This window comes from Dermacentor andersoni, chromosome 4, assembly GCF_023375885.2.
Source record: "Dermacentor andersoni chromosome 4, qqDerAnde1_hic_scaffold, whole genome shotgun sequence".
Lineage (NCBI taxonomy): Eukaryota > Metazoa > Arthropoda > Arachnida > Ixodida > Ixodidae > Dermacentor > Dermacentor andersoni.
In genome coordinates, this window is record NC_092817.1 from 59,931,127 (window position 1) to 59,950,355 (window position 19,229).

Here is a 19,229-nt window from a genome sequence, read left to right on the forward strand (position 1 = left end):
GTTTTTATTGGCCGGCTGCCCGTATAATATACACGTTTCCGAAATGTGTATCTCAGAGTAGACGCGTTTTGCTTCCGTGAGTTCTTCCACCTTTCGTTAACAGACCGGTCGGTAAGAAGAGCCTATTCCTAAAGTTGTTACGTCATTGTGCGTTCTTCTTCTTTTTGTCGGGCCGAGCAGATCATACATTCCGCGTACGTCTCCGTGCTCATCGCCCAAAAGCGAAAGCACCAGGCCGGTCACGCGCACAACAACCACCAACGCGACGTGGCATCGGTTCGTCAACAATGTGCACGCCTCTTCCGACACCGCAAGATTTCCCATTTGTTTGCCGCTGTTGACACGCGCTGTGTCCTCCGCATCCCAGACGCGACTGACACTGATGAAGCGCGCGCGGCTCCACCGAGCTCCCCGCCATAGCGCTAACGCATCACAGCCCACTATAGCAGGCTCGCCGTATCGTTAGAGGGCTAACGCCAAAATAATAAAAGTGAGATGGGGGAGAAGGAGCGCTGACAAACAGGGAATGAGGAAAAACGCCACGCTTCGCAAACCAACGAGCTGGGCGCGCGTTGCAGCGCTCGCTCGCAAAATACCGGCAACGAATCGTGACCGAGACTGCCTGGCGCAGGATTTCTACATACGCGCTCACCGAGCGCGCGGGCAGCGCGTTTCGATAGCAAACACATGCCGGATTATACGTATAGCACCGGAACTCTCGGTCTGTCAGTAGAACGTGCTGGGGCTCACAGCATGACAGCTCCCTGTAGAGGCCGTTTTAGCGTCATTCGATGAGCACAGCCGTTGCTTGAACCACCGGGTCGCACGAGGGGAACATTTCCTGAGAGCGTTTCCTGGATGTTGCGCGCGGTGATGCCAACCAACAACGCTCGACGTGTCGTTCTGTACGCTCCTCCTTCACGTTAATGCGGCGTTCGCCGGTGCTGTGACCGACATACTCATCGTACACCAACTTCTTGCCCAGCCTTCGATTGTTTTTTTTATCACATTCGTCGCCTTTACGCAACGCTCATTCAATTTCTTACCGGAATAACTGACAGAGCAGCTTGCAACACTTGCGGTCGCGACGAAAGTATCGAGCAAGTTCGATCCCTTCCACCGATGCCCAAAGAAAGAAAGAAAGAAAGAAAGAAAGAAAGAAAGAAAGAAACACACACACTTTGTCGGCTAGGCTAGCAAGTAGACAACAGACCGTGTAAAGTGCAAAGGGTACTAGAAACCTGAGCTCGGGCCTTCTCTATATACGTGCATAAATATACAAGAGCGCTGCTCAACTGGACTGCACAACACTTACGTACGTTTTTTTTTTTTCTCCTCACGTTTAATCTTCTCTCCACCCTTCGCCCTGCGTAGGATAGCAAACGGGGTACAACGCATAGGCAGTTATCCTTCCTGCCTTTCCTTTCCTCTCTTACTCTCTCTTTCTCTCTCTTTCCCCTTTCTGTTTTCTCCTTCCCAAGTTCACCCACGAGTACAGCGTCAAAGTCGGCTTTGCCGCTATTTCGACATCGACAATCAAGCCTATAAAAAAAAATACGTCGACGCATTAACCCCGTATTAAACAGTCCAATGTGATGACGCCCCTTCGCTTCAGATAAAATCTGTGCGCGGATATGGCGATTTCGTGCCAGCACAACGGCCGCGGCGGCTGAATCGAAATCGGGTCGGTGCGCGCGAACGCAATACAGGGCATGCATGTCATTATACGGGTAGAGCCCTGCCGCGCATTCACAAGCCACTCCGTCGCATTCACTCACGAATGCGCCGACTGCCTTAGCCTTGCGATCGAGTAGCCATGCAAATGGGATTACGCGCGTGCCCGAGCGTAATAAGCGCCCGAGCGCGGGCAGTAAATCCACCCGCAAATCCAGACGAACCGCCTTTCAATGCGTCCCGCGCGTTCATGCATATATGTAAGGCTATAGGTGCTCGCGAAAGGCGGGCGCGTTAGCAGAAGCAGGTTTCTTCAAAGTTATCGAACAGCAATGCGGCACCATTAAACTGGCAGACAGCACAATAACGAGACCATTCAACCCACAAAGAATGCAACCAGACAGCTCGTGAACCTGCACATTGCGTGACGCAGCCACGGAGATGCGGGAGAGACAGACGCGTGAAGAGCAGCGATATTTTAAAACAAGTTTCGAATATTCGGGAAACACAACGGAAGATCAGAATTGCTGGAGCCATGCGATTATGCGACATTAGCAATAGCGGACGCTTCATCCGGCGGGCAATTGTGCCGCTGAAATTGCTGCATCGCTACGCCTACGATTCGAACATTCGAGTTTAATGTGGCTTCATTCATCCATTCAATCAATCAATCAATTAATCAATTAATGACCCTCCCCATGGAACCTGAGAAAATCATTCTCATAATACATGAGCTATAAATGATAGTGTGTAATGGATGGCTGCGGACTATGGCGATATCGTGGGCCACGGACGTCTTTAGCATTCCGTCGAGTGCGACCAGGGCGGCTAGGAGTCAGATCAGCAGCATCTAAGGATGCACTAACAACAACATGATATTCTAACTTGTCCGCTTCGAATTCTCTTACAGGCGTCCAAACCGGAGTAAAGATGAGTCTCTCGCACTTTGTCCATAATGGAATGTGGCAGCCACGGCCTGGAGAGGAAAAAAGTGAACGTACATCCACAAACGCGAACGATCCATAACGTGACCCAGAACGCAAACATGCTTCCTTCCTGCAGGCTGGCTGGTGCCTTATAAAGATCGGGCGTTGCTGTCGCAGCACGCACAACCCAGCTTGGCCTGCCTTTGGTATGCATGCCTGTCACTGAAGCAGTTTACGAACCACTGCGCAGTCCTCCCTCGCTCGCGGTCTCGCCCAGAGAAGCCTGCGTTTGAGCACGGGCCCGATGATGGATGAGGGCCCGACGTGACGCCACGTCGCTATCTCGCGCTCGGAGCCTCGGGCAACGCGGTTCTTAATTTGGAGGCGCGCGGACCGCTGGCGATACCGCTTCCTCCACACGGCTCTAAACAGCGCCGAAAGCGATGGGCGGCGCAAGGGGGAGAAAGAAGACATCCAGCGTCCGCGGAAAACGCAGCTCGGCGCAAAGCGCGCCTGCACCAGCCCCCGTCCCACATCCACAAGACTCTCCGGGGCAGGCACGGCGCGCCTGCCACGACATTCGAAGCTAAAGCTGCTTCAATTTCTGTACGTTTACACATTTCCCGTTGGAACTGTTCAGTTATGTCGCGGCAGATAAACAGCCGCTTTCGCTACGCACGAAGATGAGATTAAAAGGAGAGCGGTAATCCGCACGCTCCGTCGTCATAGACGAATGTTTCGCAAAACGTGAGCGAAAGCTACGGGGTGCAACATTATGTAAGAAAACCTGGCAGACATGTCTCAATGTTTCAGCACAATGTTTCACCATTGTATGTACATTCACCATTGTATGTCTACCGTGAGTCACAGCAGCTGGTCAAGCCCTATGAGACAAAACCTCAGGAGACAAGCTTCTTTTTAGTAAATTGGATCGTGGGCAATGCGATTACATATTGTCTGAAACAGCAAACTCAAACTTAGATAGCTTTTAGATACCATTATATGATTACGAGGCACATCGTATAGCGGGAGACTCCGGATTAATTTCGGCCACCTGGGATTCGTTAATGTGGACCCAATTCACGGTACACGAGAATACACGGTGCACTCTTAAGCAAAATTACACCCTTTGGGTCGTATCTTGGCACACAACAACAATCGTCATCTGTCGTGTCCGCATTTCCTTTATTTAACGCCGCGAGCCTGGTACTTCCAGGTCACGAACGGCAGGCGTGTTATCAGCATGACAGAGCATTATCGACAGGGAAGTAGCGAGCGCAGCGTTTTCAAGAAAGGAAACGCAAGCAAGACAGATGACGATTATTGTTGTGTGGCAACTTACGCCCCAAAGGGTGTACATTTGTTTAAGAGTGTACACAGGAATACACGGTACGTCGCCGCCATCGCCGTAATGTTCCGCGTAAAGTCCAAGTGCGATAACATCCTATCGCGCGTCCTATGCTCGTCTCCTACTATAGCCGACATCACGGAGCGTTCGCTCCCCGCTGCCTGCGTCCTTCATCCCGCCAGCGTTGTATGCAGCGAGTACTCTCGGTCATTGAATGAGATGTGTTCACGTGTTCGTGACACCATGCTTGTTAATTTAATTAGTAGGCGAGTGCTTGCTGCAATATATGCGGCCTATAAGACTACAAACCTTACTTCGTGTGTAGCCGTGTGATACTTCTCTATCGTTATCAATACCTCGCCTTTTGGGCAAGACTGCGATCTTTTTGGCACTACAGGAGCGTAAGGTAATAACACGACTTTTTCTTTAGTGCTCCTCGCCTTGTCCCTGCTCGGGCCGCCATCACCACCACATCTCCGGCCGGCGAAGAACGTTAGCGTGAGCGCCTTGCCATGGAGCAACCTTGGAAGCACTTCTATTACGCATAACAACAGAGAAGTGGAGCTGAAAATGAATTTCGACTCTCTTGAATTGGCTAGAGTGAACGGAATGGCGATGACCCGATATGACCGCTAAGCTACAACCTATCAACGCGTGTCAGATAAGCTACAACCTATACCCATTATGCCCGGTGCTCCCTCGAGTATCTATCCTATAGGGGAAAAAAACTATCTCTACGAAGCCACACCAGAAGAAGCGTGAAAGTGTACAACAAGAGTTCTTTTGACTGACAGCATGTTCGTTTAAGAAATGTGACTCTGCAACGAAAGTCGTTGATTGATGACGCATTTAGTGTATATAAAGCTCGCGCATGTATGATCAGTAAACGCCAACTAAAGCTATATAGCATTCTGTCCTCTCGACCATCGTATCTTATATCTAACTCAATTTTGTCCTAAAGCATTCGAAAGCAAACCAACTAGCCCAACTGTCCTCATTAAAGTTAAATTAAATGTGGTGTCCAGTACGAGTACTTCTCTGCTTTACCAAATGCGTGTTGAACGCATGGCATGCAGGTTGAACGAAACGACGCTTTCGATATTAAACGTATGCGATATTCTTGTTTGCGTTATGCCAGATCTGCGTGCCTATATACGTGCTGCGCAAATAACTAACTTCCCATTATTGTTGAAGGTGTACAAAAAATAATAAAGACGCTACACAATAACCGATTCGCATCTTACATTTCTCTGTAGATATGCTAATCCGTATATTAAGGAAATAGTGCAGTACACTGCAACCCTTGCAGGATACTTGAGCGTAGGACTATTGGCAGGGCTTTTCAATAAAACGCTTGTTCTGAACGTCTTTAGAGCAGCTAGCATACAAAGGAGGTCTCCTATAATGCGAGATAAGATGAAATCAAGATTGCGTTAGCTCACCTTACTCTTCTCGTCTCTCCCTTCGAAACTGCTACCATCGACTTTAAACAATGACGCTGTTTTTCTTCGCGACAGAGTAGCTTATTAAGCAGCTTTCTAACTGTTCTGGGCAGCTTCTAAAACGCGCTAGAAATAAATACAGAACAAAAATTTCAAGGGGCACTTAGTTATCCCTACGTTGATCATTGCGAAAGCATTGCGACTACCACGCGATGCTTAGACATTATGCCACTACGCAAGGTCGAAATGCGGAAACACCCGTGTACTTAGATTTAGGTGCACGTTAAAGAACCCCAGAGGGCCGAAATTTCCGGAGTCCTCCACTACGACGTGCCTCATAATCAGAAAGTGGTTTTGGCACGTAAAACCTCATAATTAATTTTTTTTTAATTACGCAAGGTCGTCGGTTCGACTCCCACTAAAGGCTGAGTGTTCGTAGCCCTTTTGTACCGTTGTGTGGCCACGCCGCCAACGCCGGATTTTTCGCCTCATGGGCCATTTAATGCTTTCGCACTAAAACAATATATGTAGCGTACTTATAGTCATTATCGATTATTTGCTGTTGTGCGCGAATCAACGTATGCACTGTCCTAGCTGGAGCACAACGCAGATTTTACTACCTCACGTCTTCACGCTCTACACTACAAGGCGTACACTCGGCCTGTGAGCACTGCGCTTCGGCTGGTGCGGCCTCTAAAGCCAGGCGAACAATCGCTTCAGCTCCAAAGCGTTTCACAAGCCTCGATATTTTTTTGCATTCAGCCTCGTCAGAAAAGCAAATAAATAAAGAAAGCAAAAAGAGAATAATCTATATCACGCACACCCGACGCCTCCATACGGACTTCTGTTAGGCATATAGCGTCGTGCAGGTCGGTCGACAACGAAAGGAACCGCTACGGTGGCTGAGTGATCATACCGCTCATGCTACTGAGCACGAGGTTGTACGTTCGATTCCCGGAGGCAGCACCCGCATTTCGGTAGGTGAAAAATGCAGGAACACTCCTGTGCGTAAATTTAAATGAGCATTAGAAAACTTCAAGTGCTCAAAATTAATGCCTTACCATCCGCTACGGCGTTTCTCATAGCCCCAACGTTGGATTAGGACGTTAAACCTCGCGAATGAATGAATTAACTAATCAACCAATCAATCAATCTATCTGAAAGAAACACCTAGTATGTGCTCAAGCGGCGATTACCCCTGCAACATCTAGGCCACAGAAGCCCGGAGTTACAGTGTCGTTGATCTATTGCAGTGTCGCAGTGTTACGACGACCCTCATGTGATTGATCATTTCGCCCTCATTTCGTAGAAAAGCAATAGAAATGCGCGAGGAGATCCGAGCAACCGACTTCGGCACACGAACGCTGAAATGTTCTTGACCGAAATGCTGCCGACACATCGTGAAACGCGTGACACGGATGCACTCTGTAGAGAAAGGAGCAGCAAAATGAAGAAAGAAAGGGAAAAAAAATAAACAGGCCCCGCGGCTAGCGAATAGACAGCCGCTGCGCGGAAGACAGCTGCGCCTGGCCGCATGGATGCCTTTCTTTCTTTTTGGGGGAGCTCGCTGACGGTAAGAGAAATCAACGCAGCGCAGCTGTTACTCTGTGTTTCGCTTCGTGCATACAATACCGCACTTTTTTTTTTTTTCTGTACACTAACTTCAGACCGACGCAGGCTGATAGGTGTTAGTAAGTGCGCGACAACTGCGTCGCTCCCATTCAAGGCTAACGATTTGTGTCTATGGGTGTGCATCCGAAATTTGCAACATTTGACAGCGTGTTGTAGTAGCTCAAGCAAAAGCGAGTGATCGTTAAATCGCAATGTTTCTTTCTTTTTCTTTTGTTTCGGAATTGTCTGTTATCGAAGCTTTTCTGCTACGTTGCGTCGACCACACTTGGTTAATGAGAACAAGCAGACAAACGAAAAATACGCCGCGTATACAAAGATAGGACAGCGTCCATAAGAATAAAAAGCAATTTTTTTGCTGACAATGCACAACGCTTACAGTGAAACCGTTCGTAAGAAAAAAAAAACGCTCGTAGTGGTGTGACTCAAGTAATCTTTCTTAAGAGCCTGACAGAGGCTGTTTACTCAACCCCAAGGTTTAACAAACAGTTCTATAACGCATTTCTTATTGCCTCGCTCAACTTACAAACATCAATGGGTGACACATGCATGACCGTTGACAATATTGTGCAAGATATCCCATTGATACAAAATTATATAGCGCCATGGAAACGTCGCTGAGACGGTTTCACTTACCGGACAACTACCAAACGAAGACTTTAATAGCCGGCAGGAATAGCCGTTATGTGCTGAAACTCGCATTCTTGTCTGCTCCACGTGGCCATCATCAATTTTATAAAATCACAGTACGCAATCAGGCATGGATCCGACGTGTTAGTACGCTTACTCGTTTTGCGAATTGCGGTAACCCAGTACGGGTGATTGGCCTGAGAAGCCAGCGGTTACAGAGGAGAGTGTGATTGAGAAATAGTGCAGTCATTTAATATATATGTATCAAAGAAAATGGAATATTTGAAATAATATTTGAAAAGATAATTAAAGATGTTGCGATTTTAGAGAAAGCAAAATGTTGCTTAGATAAATCATGCTTTTGACTTCCCCTTTGAGACACGTACCACAACGTTTCTGTATGATACAGTACTGCGTGCTGTGACGTGGGGTAATGAATGTTACCACACAGATATAGGCTATACCGGACCGTTTCAATGCGAGAGCATTATATGCCATATTACGCGAAAGTCTGTCGCCGTCGGCGTGACCGAAAGGTGGTACCAAAAATGGCCGAAGGCGCAAAACGTAAAACACGTCAAAAAATGCTCCGATAGACTTCAAATTTCTCAGGAACGTTAATGTAAACAAAGTAAATCAATGACTTTAAAATAAATATTTGGCAAGTTTCGGTCTAGGTGGGAATCCCTTCGGGGTGCGAGACAAGTACGCTTCCCTGACGCTTATCCGACGCCATGGCGGCTCTACAGTTCTGGCTGACAAAAGGTGCGCCTAGTGCGTGCGTCATCGCACACGTCACGTCGCAGCCAACTGGCAGACTAAAGGTGTGGTCTAGTGTGTGCGTCAGTGGGCGCGTCACGTCGCAGCCATCTGGCAGACTAAACGTGAGGTCTAGTGCGTGCGTCAGTGGGCGCGTCACGTCGCAGCCATCTGGCAGACTAAAGGTGAGGTCTAGTGCGTGCGTCACTGGGCACGTCACGTCACAGCCATCTGGCTGACTAAAGGTGTAGTCTAGTGCGTGCGTCACTGGGCACGTCACGTCGCAGCCATCGGGCTGACTAAATTATAAGGTGTGGTCTAGTGCGTGCGTCATCGCACACGTCACGTCGCAGCCATCTGGCTGACTAAAGGTGTGCTCTAGTGTGTGCGTCATTGGGCGCGTCACGTCGCAGCCATCTGGCAGACTAAAGGTGTGGTCTAGTGCGTGCGTCACTGGGCACGTCACGTTGCAGCCATCGGGCTGACTAAATTATAAGGTGTGGTCTAGTGCGAGCGTCATCGCACACGTCACGTCGCAGCCATCGGGCTGACTAAATTATAAGGTGTGGTCTAGTGCGTGCGTCATCGCACACGTCACGTCGCAGCCATCTGGCTGACTAAAGGTGTGGTCTAGTGCGTGCGTCACTGGGCACGTCACGTCGCAGCCATCGGGCTGACTAAATTATAAGGTGTGGTCTAGTGCGTGCGTCATCGCACACGTCACCTCGCAGCCATCTGGCTGACTAAAGGTGTGGTCGTGTGTGCGTCATCGCACACGTCACGTCGCAGCCATCTGGCTGACTAAAGGTGTGGTCTAGTGCGTGCATCACTGGGCACGTCACGTCGCAGCCATCGGGCTGACTAAATTATAAGGTGTGGTCTAGTGCGTGCGTCATCGTACACGTCACGTCGCAGCCATCTGGCTGACTAAAGGTGTGGTGTAGTGCGTGCGTCACTGAGCACGTCACTGAGCAGATAATGGGAGCAGTTGGCGCCATGTCACGAGTATATAACATGAGCGCGTCCATGGCGTTCCGAAGTCTGCAAATGGTACAATGCTTTCGCATTCCCATACGTAACCAGTCTTAAGTGTCTCGGCCGAATATTTAGTGGCAGGAGCATTGAGTGACACTCTTGTTTCTTGCGCAGTACTTCCGGTTCACCTCCCGAGACGACCGGGGACGAAATTCAAGATAAATCTAAAAAATAGTACAGTACAAAATTAATGGGTTTCATTATAGATACATCAGAGCATAAGTTTAGTTACAAGATGACTTACTGAAATGTCCGGAATAATTAGAACTAATTAGAAATCACTAATTACCGCACACCACAGCATAGAATCGCATACTTTAGAGACTCGCCACGTGAGCAAGACTCGGGCGAAATTCCTGGAAGCCCGGAAGTAGAAAGCGGAAATAATGACATCCATAATGACGTCACGCACAAGACGGTTGCATAATATTTAACTGGCTAATTAATGGAAAACAGTTGCCTGGCATATACTGAACATCTGCCTAACAGAGTGGATGTGACGTCACACCCTCCTCTCTCGCTTCTCTCCCGGCGCTCACCTGCTCGCTCGCTTGCTTGCTCGCAACAGCTGCGCGCGCGCTCGTTATATGCTCTGACGCCAGTACAGGAGAGAGATCGTAAACTGCGCTTCTTGCACCGCTCGCTAGGGGGCTACGCCCCGCCAGGTGGCGCGCCCTGCGCTTCCTTCCCGCGCTCCTTTGCTCCCAGCCCGCATATCATGCCAGGGGAGGGAAGTTCCCTCGCTTAACCTAAGGAACACCAGCGCCGAGGTGCGAGTGCCACTAAGAGACACCCAAGTGAAAGGTTAGGGTCGCCCACCGCTTTTCTAATTTCATCGACGTTCCCTATGCCATGCCACCCACACGAATATGCGCTGTCACGCGTTGGACGTCGCTGCATTCGTGCGAGAGGTGCACGCGACACAGAGCGCCGAGCGCACACGTATAGGCCGACGCACTAAAGAACTTCCGAGCGCGCGCGCGCGCGGATGTACGCGAAACGAGATACGCGTGTACAAATGCGCCCCTCCGCGAGGCGCTCAGTTCACTAACTGAGTCGTTCAAACTCGGCCTCCCACGTCGCCGTCGCGCACACTGGGCGACCCGCATCACGAGCGCGCGCGGCTGCCCGTTGCGCACACAAAACGGCGCAACACGGGCCCCACATCAGCGATGCGAATTCACGCACAGACCCGCGCCGGCGCTTATGCCCCGCGGTGCCACAGGAATGGCGCGCTGTTCGGAAGCGATACCGAGACGTGACGCGAATGCGCTCCGCGTCGCCGCTGCGGCATTGCAAGACTCTGGCTTTACAAAATAGCACGCTCGCGCTCGGAAACGGCGACAGCCCACGAACTGCCCCCGGAGAGCGGACACGAGTTTTGCGCAGGGCGCAGGAGACTTATAGCGCCCTTCCCGGCGAAGCGATTCATTTCAGCGAGGGTCGTTCGGCTCGGAGCCGCGTTGTGAAGTAAAGCTTTAAACTTCCACCATCTATATATCTGCTGTTTCAGCGAACACTTTCAAAACCTTTTTTTTAAAGGTTGCCTGTAGCAGATAGCGGAATTCTAGTTCATGAGCTGTTCTACTCTGAGAGGCGAACATTACTTGCAAAAAAGAAAAAGAAGTGAAATTCACAACCGACTAATTAACAACAATGCACTTATTATGTTTTAAGTAATTATTTTATGCCCCATATTGCAATTTACAAATTCTAGCCGTGGAGTTCGCAAGGGGGATCCACTTCGAACGAATTCTCAGGATGACACCAGTTTCGAGATATTAATTTCCGAACTTTGCGGAGAAATGCATTGGGGTTCCAGTTACTTTCTTAGCAAAACGTCGTTTTACGAATTCAGACACAAAAGTAAATTTAACACCCATGTATATAGTAAACAACCCTTAATAATACTGCGTGTGCGAGAGAAAAGAAGGCAATAAGAAGACTAACACACATAAGGTTTCTGAATGAATGTTTTTTTTTTTTTAATCTGCTCTCGTTGTTGCACGTACAATTAAGCACCCCGTTAGAACATCTTGTTCACCCTATACGAAAAGGGTTTTCACACCGATTAGCATGTTCGGTCGTGTTATATTGAAATACGTGCCCCCCTCACCTGATGCTTCTGCAGTGTGTGCTAGAGATATCTGGCTTAAACCGACGTAGGACAACACCCGCCTGTCCCATACCCTACTCCCATCATGGGCGTGCTCGCCTCTCCCCTTTCCCTCGAAAAATATTTCTGGCTACGCTACTACCCACCAACAACATAAATATGTGCGTGTCGTTGTTAGGGCGCCGGCCAAGAAAGCAGAGTGCAGGGGTGATCGATTCACCGGCTACGGCATAAATTTGCGTCACCAAGTCTGTATAGATTCCCTGTTGTCGGTGTCGACGGACGAAAAGGCCACCTCCGTCTTCCCTGACAAAGCATTTTTCTGTTAGGATTTTCGACTGTAAGACTGACTCAGGCTGGGCGTGGTATAGTGACGGGTATGCGATCACAGACGCGTCTTTAAACGAACGTACGCCACCTTGATCGCTGGACCGACTCTGTGCCCAACGCTTCGATACTTGTCGATAGGCCAGAAGACTGCATACAATCCTAGAATTAAAGCAACGAACTTATACGGAATATCCGTCCGAATAAAAAAAAAAGGAAAGAAAGAAAACGGATTCGTCTCCTGTATCGACACCACTGTTCATACAATTACAACTTGTCCGAACAATTTCGATCTCCCAAATGTCGTCGCTGCCACTGCATTCGCGATAGGTGGTCGGCCATTAATGGGAGGTCTTGTTATACACAGTTCGTCGTTCAGAGAGAACGACGCTGCGCGCGCTCGGAAGTGTAGTTCAATACATCCGGAATGAAATCTGAGCTCGTGCAAAATAGCACCGTGCCGCAGCCACTAAAATACCAGGGCGGGTTTGGCGGTGTAAACAATATGAGTCAATAAGTCTATACGTTTCGCCAGAAGCCAGACTCTATATCGACCACTTTCGCGGGCGTCAGTTTCAGTGGTCGCTGATTGGCTAAGCCAGTGGAAATAATGTTTCTAGCCCCAGCATGAGGCGCAGCTCCGGGACCCCACGCCACATCACGCAAAGGTGAAACTATCCCGGAAATGTCTTCGCCTTTTTCACGCCGGTATTGTTATGTTTAAAAAAATTAAGTACGGCATATCAGCGGATCCAACCACGCACTCTACCCAGCTATCCCCAAATGTGATCAATAGAGAATACAACCCAGGTCGCGTCAGCCAATCGGATACGAGACATTCGGCAGCGCATTTCCGGTGCCTCTTGTTCGCGCGCCGGTAATCCTTCCTTGTAACAACCACTTGCTCCAACGGGGGGATTATGGGATACATTTGGGGCGGGGCAAGCGTACAGTAGGTTCTGCCTCCTCCTTCGCTGACGTGCAAACCGTATAGGCTTTCGCTATACTGCGCCAAGCTAATATCGGGAGTAAAACGCCTTCTTCCAGAAAACAAAACGCCTGAGTCAATAAGAGTTCTCTGCCTTGCACAATGAAGTAGATGTGGGTTGGTAACGGAGTAATAAAATAAAAAGCCTCGGGGTAAGGGAGCGGGTGTTTCAAGCAGCTGTGCTCGTTGCGCGCACTAAAACAGAAACCGCACAAACGTAAGTTCTGAGTCTGTATTACAAACGTTTACTTCCCGCAAAGTATACGAGGCCCGACATTTTCTTAATCTCGAAAGAGATCAACGGAAGAAAACTACATGATGCACAAAAGAAATATTTCATCATGTAAGATGGTGTGTGTGTGTGTGTGTGTGTGCGTGTGTGTGTGTGTGTGTGAGAGAGAGAGAGAGAGAGAGAGAGAGTTTTTCAGTACTTCACCTATATGTCCGTTGCCTGAGAGAGTACGCTGACTTCGAATATCCCCTATTTGAGTATTTTGTCGTAACCGTATTACGCAATTGTTCAGTCTCCCTTGCTAAGATCTTGGCCCGCTCTCTCTCCGGGAAATAAAAAGGTCGTATTTTATTTATTTATTTTCGTAACCAACAAATGCAGTGTGTAACATCAACGCGTTTACACTCAAACACTCTTTCTCTCTCCCTCTGAGTATGTGCGTCTGACCCGCGAATTATGCGCGAAGCCCTTCTTTACATAAAGGAAACAAATTCTAGCTCTATACCAAGACCATCCCACGACGCCCTCGACAGTTTTGCGACTCACAACCCCCGTTATCAAAAAACGTTTCGTTTTGCCAGCTCGACATGTGTAAGTGCGTGTGCACTTGCACAGATTGCATCTAGTCGCTAGAATGGGTCGTCGCCTGCGGCACGACGTGTCCCTCGACTGCTATAAGGCTGTGCCTTTATTCCTCATCCAGCCGCTTCCAAAAAAATTTTATGCGCGAGCTCGCGCTTCTATATAACGTGTCAGCAGGTTGAGCATCCTTTCAGAACCACTTCCGACACCTCTTGCTCGTCGTCACGTAACGAATGGCTGCGTCGATATGTGAGGCGCAGCACGTGATATACGGACCAACGGTTTATATATATATATATATATATATATATATGACCGAAACAATAAATCAGGCCGAGATAACCAACCTATAACACGTTTCTGCCTTTCAAGCCTCTCTCATCTGCTGGTGTCACGCTTCGTTTGGTGCTGCAACGGATACATGTGCACATACCCTGCGTCGCAGTGAGATATATGACCTTTTCCAAGCTCGGCAACCCGCGGACAGAGCCTCTCGCTCTTTCTAAACACGGCGCGCGCACGTCAATCAGCGTGACGGAAAATGCGGGAACTGTGCGAGCGGCACCCAACGTTCTTCGGTGCAAAGTGATGTACGATTTTCGTGACGTCAATTTCAGCTTTCCTTCTTTCTGTTTTGCTTTCTGTCTTTCTTTCTTTCTGCAAATAAAGTCAAGGAGAAAACAAACGACGAAATGCAAAAACAAAAAAAAGGAGGAAAGAAAAAAGCAGGAACGGATGTCTCGACGGCAGCCCTTCATATACAATCGAGTCAACTTTTATCTAAAGGTTACAGACAAGACACGTGGTGGGAAAAACAGGACGACGACGATGCTGACACAAACGTTGATGATGCGCGTGCTTCGTGGCCTGTAGTGCACGCAGACTGCCAGATGGCCGCGGGTCACACACTATTCGCGAACGAGTATACTGCGAACAAACGATAAATGTGAGCAACGCGGTAACGGTAACATGCCAGACATATACCAGTGTACTGACGCGAAAGGCCGCCGTGAACAGACCCGAAGGCCCATACTTTCGAAGGAGCCATACGCCAACATGTCTCGTATCCTGTTGTTATCTTTCAAGCAATAAAAACTTCGACGCCCATTAAAATCTTACTACAAGTCCTCTCCGCTCGCAACTTCCAGTGCTCATGCATTTTGGCAAACTCTTTAAAAAATAATAATAATTGAGCTGCGTTTGCTGCCAACAAGCAAGCGAACACGTCAGCGATGCCAAAGTTTCATAGTCGTTCTCGAGAGTGTTTTCATTTTGCATTCGTCGACTGCGGCATAAATCAAACAGCACAGCAACAGCAGTATAGCAAGCAAGACTTCAGATGAACGAAAAACCCGGTATACACATAACACACACACACAAGTACAAGTACAAGCGCGACGCATTCCCTCGATTTTATGTGCGTATGTACAACGATGCTCTTGGGTTTTTTTTGTTTTTTTTTTTTTTTAAATGCCGAGCACGGACTCGGTCGTAAAAAATAACCCGCACACGCCACATAGGCCCGCTCGCGGGACCTTTCTCTCAAACGAGCGCGCCGATACATGGCGGGGATTCGCAGATAAAACCCGCATCGCTCGGAGATGCATGCATTAACCTTGTATTTCAAGGCAGGACAAGACGTGAAGAAAAGTACATAAAACGGCCAGCTTGCAGTTGAAACTCATTCCTACTTGTATTAATGCGAGTATTTCTCTGAAGGCCGGCTTGTTCGCAGCGGGGACTCGTGTAACGGCGATACCTCCCGACCGTTACAATTTCGGGCTTGAAGGCGCACAAGCCCGCATAGCCGTAGAGCCGGACGCGCGCTTTTTATATGGTGCTGCAAACTATACAGCAAAGTATGCGTCTGGAGCTTGGTGTATACCCTTTAACGACGTCGTCACGGTCTGGTCACTCCGGTTTTGCTGCCGAACCTGAACCTACACACGCGAGAAGCTCGAGCTATCAATGTCTGCAGCGATGCATCTGCATTCTAACAGGCTTTCTCGCGTGTTTTGACTCGAGGCCCGTTTCAGACGCGAAGCCGAACAGACAGCCAGGACGCGCCAATAAAAATAAACATACTTGCCGCTTTTCCAACAACTGAATGCGTATGGCCCCTTCAGTGTCTCGTGCAAAATCGGAAGTACAGACACAACGATCCCAACAACAAACTACGTCCGCGCAGAAGTGAAAGCGAAGTGACGCCAGCGATTCGCAAAGCCTTCCGACTGCAGGCGCTTACCCACAAGAGAGAAAACTAAAATGTACAGTTGGCGCTTTACAAGGTCATCTCACATATAGCAACGGAATAAAACAACAATGAGGCTCTACATAGGTCTCATATGATACCGTGACAGCTGCTCACATAGATACCTCAAAAGTGCGAAAGTTCGCGAGTTTCCGAACTCGCCAAGAAAACGCGCGGCCGGTTTGGTAATGATTTTTAAAAAAAGAAAAGAAAGAGGGGGAGAAAGAGAGAGGAGATGTGTCATGCCCGAAAATGTTAAAGCCTTGAGTCTTTCATCCTCTTGTTTATTAAGTGTCAGTGTCGTCGCCTCTTTCCCATCAGCAGCAGAACATATTAAGCGATTGGTAACAAAATAATATTAAACAAGGAATGAATAGAAGAAGAAAGATAAAAAAAAAAATTGGCCGACAGGAACCGTAGCTGCCACCAACACGGATCTACGCTAGTCACGTAGCTCACCGCACGCCGTCGCTTCCCAACAGGCCAAGACCAATGAAAGACACATATATTATTGCCGCCGATATTTTAAACCAGGTGGCGTCGTGAATAACGGGTCTCAGTTTCCGCATAACAGGTTCTATTTCCCACCATAACGGGTTCTTGATATTTATATTTTCTCTCTCTCTCTCTCTCGTTCACTCCCTCCATTCTCCGTGCAAACCGCCCCGGTAAAAACGACACTGCACCGTCACGCAAAAGCACGCTTCATCAAACACGCGGCCTTTCTTGTTTCCGGGTTCACGTCAACACGCTGGACCACGTGCCACGTCTAACGGCTAGAAAAGTCAAATGGGACTTGGGGCCTTAACAACGGTCAGGAAGGAGGGCCAAAAATGAACTTATAAAACAAGCACTTCCTCTACTTCTGTATGTCTCTTCGTTACGTCTGCGTGTTCGTAACACGCGGTTTTCCTCCAGGATGCTTGCTACACGCACGTTCCTACTTTGGAACAAGACCTGACAAGTTGTCCCATCTTGGACGAATGTCAAACATCGATTTCAAGCTCCAACTGTATCTCCTCACGCAAGTCCTTCGTGACACAGATTGATACTGCCTCCCCGCCGACGCTCTGTTGAGTACAGAAAATGAAGAATCAGCTTCACGAGAGTTTGGCGGTTGCAAAGAGAAACGGGTTTCGCGACAGAGAGAACTTGAGACTCGCTAGGCGGCTCTCCGGGCTACGCTCACTACAAGAAAACAGTGCACATACTGAAACTAAGTGAGGCGCATTTGGAAATACCACTAGATGGAAGGAAAGTCGCGATGCCGGGGCTTGAAAAAGGAGATTGAAGGTGAACGGATTCAGCGACATTCCGGAAAGCAGAACACGTGCGTGCCCTAAATGTTCTATATAACGAAGGATGTCTGATTATTGGAGCTGCTTTCTATGTAAAAATAGACTATAAACAGATCGTTTCGTTGTTGCAGCAGAGGACATCAATTTATTCTGCGACTTGCCACTAGGGTTACCTTTCAGGATGCGCTGCTCGGGATAGGAACAGGGGCCGCGAAAACTGAAGTTGTGAAAATAAATGCTACGCCCGTGAACCTCTCTTGTAATCTTCTGCTGCTGACTACACATTTGTCACCCGTACTTGTCACGCGGATCATAGTCATATGTCACCCACGGATCATAGTCCAGTTACATTCACTAAAGCAGACTCCTTTCTCCTACTTAGTTTCGCTATTACGAGCACATCGGAATGATATATCGCATTAAACGCACGTCAGCGCCACGCCCGCGCTTCCTGTCGAAGCTAGGCCGGCTGGGCCACAGAACATCTATGCGAGGCATGGCTAGGCCATCAAAACGCCGTCGAGATTTTCCTTTTACAGGGCCGTCTTATCACGTGGCTCGGACAACGACGCCCACAAATGTGGCTGGCTTCTAGGGGAATGTGTCCGTCTGATAATCTCATTCGGGCATCAATCGGAATTCCTGGAACTATAATTTCAGTACCTCGCTTTGTCAAGCTAGGCGCATACACGTATCAGTGGTAACTGCAAATAAAAGTCATTTAGATTAAAACCCATATCTCCGGCAAAAAAGATAATGAAAGGTGCAGGTGACGTCGAAGTCCGCGCCGGTGTTGTTGCGGCCTACCCATACAAAAGACGATACGAAAGGAAGATGATATGAAAGCACAACAGCTCTGACTGAAAGCTAAAGCGATAACGTCAAATACGCGATTGTTCAAGTGACTTTCTTCATGTGATGTTAAACACGAGAATTATAGTCAAAAGTGACGCAACGCGTGCTCGAAGCGCGATAAGAGTGCGTGAGAAAAACTGTCGTGAGCTGCTCCAAGAAACATATTAGAACGTGCGCCGCTCTAAAACGTGTCAGGTAAAGCGCAGCATGCAAAGCGTGCGTGCGCGTGTAACGGGAGCATGCAAATCGGAACGTGAGCGCGAGCTCCTAATGACAGATCGACACTAACACACAAGAATTAAGGCTCATATTTCGGCCACTGGTTTCGGATGTGTCTTCCACCTGCCACTCATTAAACACAGAGTGACCACGCATAAAATGGGAGCTAGCAACGTATTTACTCACTTATTTTAATCCACACGCCTTGCTGGAAACCAGTTCTTCGAGGCGTCGCGATATGAAGGCAACGACGCGCCGCGATCACAAACTGCACACACGGCCTCAGCTGGGCTCGGTCCAAAGCTGCATGCTCAGTCGGAGGTTTGCCGCACTAGCACACAGACTCCGCAAGCGTTTCGACACACTTCACAGGTCACAGTAGTTGACATTGGTTCCACGGATCGCAGAGACTTCAGCAGCTGCTCGGGCTCCAACAATCACCACGCGCCGCACACTAGCCGCGTTCTTCCGAGTCTTTGAAGCCGGCAAGCGCCGCCCAATGCGTGCCCAGAGGCTGGCTTCTCTGCACGTGTAAACGTTCCTTTCGGGCGTTGTTACTTGGCGCCATCTAACGAGCTAAAATACAAACATCTGATGTTCAGTGTCACTTTTATGGCCTTCTTTCTGTAACCTTAATAAAAAATAACATATTTATAACAACTTCTGCCACAAATTTGGCTTAATATGTTTTTATAATTATAACTCTACTGTTATTTTTTCTTAGAAAATGGCGCTGCATGCAATGTTGTGTACTGTCGTATTTCTTCGCAAACGTAAAAATCATGCAATGTTTTTTTATCAGAAGCTACAAAAATATTCTTATATTGCATTGTATTTGTTTAAGATTTCTTTAAGGTGCAGTTGACAAGGCTGCACCAGCTGCACTTTCTTATACAAAACAGAGATGGCAGCACACTA

General features: G+C 48.5%; 1 protein-coding gene across 2 annotated transcripts in view; it reads right to left on the reverse strand.

Annotated features, from left to right (window-relative positions):
* The window catches only part of LOC126536162 (putative polypeptide N-acetylgalactosaminyltransferase 10), a 167,863-nt gene extending 149,034 nt beyond the window's left edge, over positions 1-18,829 (reverse strand). For both annotated transcript variants that reach the window (XM_050183037.3, XM_050183036.3), the window contains exon 1: positions 18,498-18,829. The gene's annotated coding sequence lies outside the window, so the exon portion shown is untranslated. The remainder of the gene's footprint in view (positions 1-18,497) is intronic.
* Between the last annotated feature and the right edge of the window lie 400 nt (positions 18,830-19,229).